Source organism: Lagopus muta, chromosome 1, assembly GCF_023343835.1.
Source record: "Lagopus muta isolate bLagMut1 chromosome 1, bLagMut1 primary, whole genome shotgun sequence".
NCBI classification, from domain to species: domain Eukaryota; kingdom Metazoa; phylum Chordata; class Aves; order Galliformes; family Phasianidae; genus Lagopus; species Lagopus muta.
Window position 1 is genome coordinate 180,049,407 of NC_064433.1, and position 6,506 is coordinate 180,055,912.

The 6,506-nt window shown below is 42.9% G+C and overlaps 1 non-coding gene across 1 annotated transcript; it reads left to right on the forward strand.

Annotated features, from left to right (window-relative positions):
* The first annotated feature begins 4,928 nt into the window (after positions 1-4,928).
* TRNAK-CUU (transfer RNA lysine (anticodon CUU)) lies at positions 4,929-5,001 on the forward strand. The gene has a single exon. It is a non-coding gene; the product is annotated as a tRNA-Lys (tRNA).
* The last annotated feature ends 1,505 nt before the right edge of the window (positions 5,002-6,506 follow it).

Below are 6,506 nucleotides of genomic sequence, written 5' to 3' on the forward strand. Positions count from 1 at the left end.
GATAAGAAGAACACTCTTCTGTTTCCTGCCAAGAACGTTTTTTTCCTTAAATGATATGCACCAATTACTGAGAGAAGTCAAGAGTTGCAGTGACTGAATCTATGAATCTGTATTGAGTTTCTCCAGTGCAGTGTTTTTATCTACAGCTACGCTCAAAGATGCTCAGAGGCACGCACCAGCCAGGTCAGAGAGATGCAGCAATTCTACGCCATTTATCACCACTGTTTTGGGAACAGGTACTGTGTGCTAGATGTCCAAAGCCCATTTTCCTAGATGCACTTTGGTTTGGTTATGCACACTAAGGCCCTAAATGCCATGAAGGCTAACTTAAATAATTGTTTCCACTGCTTTTTCTTCCTTCACCTTGCTACTTGAGCACCAAATAGTCCTGGCCAGAGGTGGATATCTTAAAGCCTGGAAACTGCCTGTAAGTTATCCGGGCAGTGGAAATCTATCTCCACCTGGTCTGAAGCAGATAATTCCCCTGACCAGTACAGCAGCATGAGGACTGAATCTCATCCTCAGGCTTTGAAAGAGATCCCTGAGGCTTAGGGAGAATTAGCATTTGTAAGCAAAATGAGGAATATCCATTTAGTACACTTTTTTTTGGAACATTCTAGCAGGTCACAATAGAAATACATACAAAAAAATCACAACTACTTTTTGACACGTCAATGACAGTTAGATATGTAAATAATTGGGTAGATATGTATAAGCTATAAATAAATGCGTAGCATCCATCAAATAAGCACACAAGCATACTGTCACTGAAAAAAATACACACTGCATTAATCCCATCTCTGATGAAATGACGTTTTTCCATCTGTCACAGATTTTCTCATAATAAATAGCAATGCTATGCAGGCTTTATTTTAAAGTATGATTTAACACAAGGCTTTTTACATTGTAAATTGTTAGTAAAAACAGTCTTCCAGTGAAGTATTATTGTCTGATTATTTCAATTCATAATCTCTAATAATATCTATTTCCTCTTTCAGTAAACGTGAGGCAGCACTTGCTTTAACGTGTGTGACAGCAGCTGTCATGGCACCAAACAAGCTCCATGTTTATTCTCCTGGGCAGCAGATATGATATCCTCAGAGGTTCAGTCAGCATGGCATCCCTAGAAGGTGAAATGAAGGGATAAGGGTGGCAATAAGACTCCTTGGTCAGTCTGGGTAGGACATAAAAATGGAAGCCAGAAACCATGGTACATTTCACCAATTCCGTTGTATTGCTGTGCTGAACAGTGAAATCCCCACTCCTGCCTCTATAGCAGTATCTTGTTATGTCAAGATAACAATTGCCAGTTCTCTGTCTTTCAGAAGTAGGCATGACTTAAGTATTAATTCCGTAACAGAAGTTTCTTTGTTTTTGCTGTTCAAAAAGTGTTTAGGAGCTTTGGCATATTTCCTCTGGTTAAGTTCACTTCTCTGCAGGAGAGTATCAATGCCTACTGCTATGCTGTAGAATTGGAACATTTTACTCCCAAGTTATCCCAGCAATGGACCTGATCACTCATCTTTTAGATTTTAGATCTTTTAGATATTTTATGACGTTTAAGAAAGGTGCCTGTTCTAGAGCTTGTAAAAGCCTTGAGAAGAAACCTATAGATTAACATGGGGATCCTGCTGAAGACTAACAGATGTTGACTAAGGTCTCTGTTGAGTTCTGAATTTAATAATAAAAGAGTGAAAAGCTGAAGGGAAAAGTAAAAAAAAGATAAGTCTCATCTGAAGGTCACATTTTTTCAGACTTATCAACAGATCTACTAAAGCCAGTGAAAAACAAACCTGTCGAACAGCTGCAGAACTGGTTTAGTCTAATTGCACACAGAAACAGGTTCCATAAATTCTGACAGATTAAATCTTTAGCAGAGAGTTCCTGTTTATTTGCTTATGTTTGCTGAAAGTCCCCTTAGTACTGTGAAATCATCACTTTCTACTTTTCTTGCTTCTGGGTGGCATGCTTAGAAAATTACTACTGGATTGCAACAATTATCCAACCCTTTATTCTTATAGTAGTCATTCACTTTGCGCTACTTTTGAGTATAGGGTTTTATACTGCACCTCAAGGCTGAGGTTGTATAGCTCTTCCTGCATACTTCATCCCAGTGCTGCAGCATCCGAAGGAGGACCACGAATGTTAAGGGTCAGGATGGCAAGACATATAAGAAGCTCAAGTCCCCTGGTTTGTTCAGCCCAGAGCAGAGGAGCTGAGGGGAGGCCTGATGGCAGCCGCAGCTCCTCACAGGGAGTAGAGGGGCAACACTGATCTCTGCTCACTGGTGACAGCCACGGGGCCTGAGGGAGCTGCATCAGTGGAGGGGCAACTGGGGATGAGGGAAAGGTTTCTCACAAAGTTCAAGTGGAATTTGGACAGCACTCTCTGAAATATGGTTTGACTTCAGAACACTGTTTGGAGCCAGGAGCCCAGGAGTTTGTCTCAATGATCCTTGTGGGTCTCTTTCAATTTAGGATATTCTATGATTCTTTATCAAATCCACATCCAGAAGATATATTGAGGAAAGAGAATCAGACTGAACTTGGTTTCCTGTGCTGCGTGCGCTGCAACCTTAGTGCTCCTATTGGAGTGTGTGCTCCAACTCCTGTGTAGCTCACAGTGCCGTTGAAAGGAGGCAGAGTGGCTTGGGAAGACCTCATGCATGGCCAGTCCTGACTTAGGTTTCTCCTGGGATGTAGCCTGAGTCCACAACCAGGACTGAGTCCACAACCAGCTGACATTACTCCTATGTTTCACAGTAAGGATGTTTCCCAGCACTACTGCCAGTGATATTAAGCAGCATATTGTTGTAGACACTCCTTTGAATCTTAGCCCTTAAACTAGAGGAATTTTGAAAATGAGATGTCAGAATGCATTTTTTATGGGGCCCTGGGACAACAAGAGAGTGAGCTATACACTCTGCATCTATCTTTGCCATTACCTTTGCTGTTGTAGCGTCTAAAATCTTCAGTATTAAATTCAGATATGTTTTCTGGCCCATTTATGCCATATAAGAGAAAAGAATGCCAGCTAAGTTAACAAGTGAACATCTCCTGGAGAGAGAAACAAGCTGGCATGTTAAATAAAACAGTTCTGTTAATACAGCTCTAGTGACATTTGCTCAACACACACAGTGACACGCAGTGTTGATGACTCGTATTCCAGCTCGCCTTGAACTCCAGCAGAAGCTGTTACTCCCTGCATTAGGTTCATATGTTCGATTCTTCTTTGTATTAAGGCCAGTGGCTTCTATTTGCCCTTAGTAAATATCTTTTTTTTTTTTTTTTTTTTTTTTTTTTACTTTTATACATTCCCTTGTTTATATTATCTGAATTCTTACTCTGATCTTCAAAAGTTTATGAACCTTTTTGGCTGATGTCATACACACATTGTGCCCGTGCCGCTTGGAGGAGTAAATGGGATTGCTAGGACAGACTCTTTCAGAAGATCCCAGGACTTCCCAGAAAAGTGAGACATTGATAGCTGTACAATGACAATTAGCATCACATATGCAAGGAAGATTAGAGCAGTGGTTGAGCAGCAGCTGAAGAAAATAGTCAAAAAGTCAGAACAGCAACAGACCACAGAAGGCTTTAATGATAAATAGCTTTTAGTTAACAGTGGGAAGCATATGTGACAGAGGGACTGTAAGGGACACGGGATAATTTGAGGGTGGCATACAGAGAAAATTATCATTATAGCAGCCAAGTGAAGCAAGTTCAGAGCCAGAAAAGAATGCACAGTAATCATGCCAAGAGTTGCATGAGATGTTGAAATGTTTGAGCAAAATCTAGATGCCTGAGATAGCAGGGAAGGAAAATCTGTATGATTTACTTAGTAAGTAGGTACGAAATTATATTTTAGCTGGAGCAGCTGGCTTTCTGCATGTGCTTTTTCACAAGCACATCTAAAATACCCAACCTAATTCCAGATGAGTGTTCAGTCATCATAGTTCCAGTCAGACATAGCAGTTTGCATGCTACATTATTCAGCTGTGAGTTTTTTCCCTATTTGGAAGGCTGTTCAGCTACCTGAATATGTTTAGTTACCTGAATGAGTTAACTCCACAGCATTTCTTATTATAGAGGGTAGATTTGCACTGAACAATCTAGCATTTGCTTGACTAAGAGTAAAGTAGGTATACTTTGAAACACAGACAAATGAAATTAGTTTTAAATATCCAAAATTCCTGCTGAAGGCACTGAAGTAAAAACAGAAAAAAAAAAAAAAAAAAAAAAGCTCAACATTTTAGTATTACTTAAAGTAGCAAGGAAATGTCATCTTTGTATGCTAAACATACAGGTTTAATTCTGTGGTGATATTTAGCATGACTGGTTCAGAGAGCCAAGACTCGTATTCTTCCTGTCTGCTTCCATTTGAATCACTTCTAACCCCAGATCTCTCTTAAAAGGAGGAATGCATTTGATTCTTTAACAGTTAACTTTCATAAAAGGGCTTTGAAATCCTAGAAATGATACAAAAAGTGTTATACATGTGTATATACAGGAACGTAGAGATCAGATGCTGCCACTTATAACTCTTCCACATATTTTTTCTAGCACAGGTGATTGAGGTCCTGACAAGGGGAGGTGCTCTGAAACTCACACAGACAAGGACTGGAGATGTGAGGGCTGGGAGCATTCTTGTCTGTGGGACCACACATGGTAGAGTCCGGGCCATGAGCTGGGAACCAAAGAAATAACAGCACCGTAGCTGTGGACTTCAGGAGAGCAGACTGGCTTGTTTGCAGATCTGCTTGGAGGAATTGTGTGGCTTATGGCCTCAGGGAGAAGAGGAATACAAGAACTGGTTTATATTCAAGGATCACCTCCTCCACACCCAAGAATGGTTAATTTGGATACGCAGAAAGTGGTGCAAAGGTACTCAGTTAAGCTCTAACATCAATAGGAAATGTATAATTAGCAGCCCAGCTAGCTCAGTCGGTAGAGCATGAGACTCTTAATCTCAGGGTCGTGGGTTCGAGCCCCACGTTGGGCGCTTCAATTTACCTGGGAAGATCCTGGAACAGATCATCCTGGATGACATGTCTGATCACATGAGGAATGGGCATGTGATCTGAGACAGCCAGCATGGCTTCAGCAGGGGAAGGTCATGCTTAACCAATCTGGTGGCCTTCTATGATGGGGTGACAGCATTGGTGGACAAGGGAAAGGCAACCAATGTCATTTACTGGACTTGAGCAAGGCCTTTGACATGGTCCCCCACCACATCCTTATCTCCAAATTGGAGGGATGTGGATTTGATGGGTGGACCACTCAATGGATAAGAAATTGATTGAAAGGACGCAGACAGAGGGTGGTGATCAATGGCTCTATGTCCAGGTGGAGGCCAGTAATGAGCAGCGTCCCCCAGGGGTCTGTCTTGGGGCCGGTGCTCTTTAACATCTTTATCAGTGACATCGATGACGGAATCGAGTGCACCCTCAGCAAGTTTGCTGATGACACCAAGCTGAGTGGTGTGGTTGACACGGTGGAAGGAAGGGATGCCATTCAGAGGAACCTCAACATGCTTGAAAGGTGGGCCCAGGTGAACCTGATGAGGTTCAACATGGCAAAGTGCAGAGTTTTGCACTCGGGCCAGAGGAATCCCAGGCATCCATACAGACTGGAAGGAGCGGTCCTTGAGAGCAGCCCTGCAGAGAAGGACCTGGGGTCTTGATAGATGAAAAACTTAGCATGAGCCAGCAATGTGCCCTTGCAGCTCGGAAAGCAAATGGTATCCTGGGCACCATCAGAAGAGGGGTGGCCAGCAGGGACAGGGGGGTGATTGTCCCCTCTGCTCTGCTCTTCTGAGGCTCCATGTGGAGTACTGTGTCCAAGTCTGGAGTCCCCAGTACAAGAAAGACAGGAGCTGTTGGAGAAGGTCCAGAGGAGGGTCACGAAGATGATCAGGGGACTGGAACACTTCTTTTATGGAGACAGGCTAAGGGAGCTGGGCTTGTTCAGCCTGGAGAAAAGAAGGCTGTGGGGTGACCTCATTGCAGCCTTTCAATACTAAAGGGAGTCTACAAACAGGAGGGGAATCAACTTTTGAAAGGGTAGATAACAGCAGGACAAGGGGAAATGGTTTTAAGTTGAGGGAGGGGAGATTTAGGTTGGATGTCAGGGGGAAATTCTTTACAGAGAGAGTGGTGAGGTGCTGGAACAGGCTGCCCAGAGAGGTTGTGGATGTCCCGTCCATCCCTGGAGATGTTCAAGGCCATGTTGGATGGGGCCCTGGGCAGCCTGGTCTGGTATTAAATGTGGAGGTTGGTGGCCCTGCATGTGGTAGGGAGGTTGGAGATTCATGATCCTTGAGGTCCCTTCCAACCCTGGCCATTCTGTTATTCTGTGATTCTGTGATGTATAAAAAGAGCAAACAGGGGTGGGTGACCCAGGAGGAATATAGAAATACTGCACAAGTATGTTTTGGATGGATTGCAAATGTCAAATTTCCTCAGTTCTCCTCAAACTTATTTTTAATTATTTGAGCTCTCACAGGTA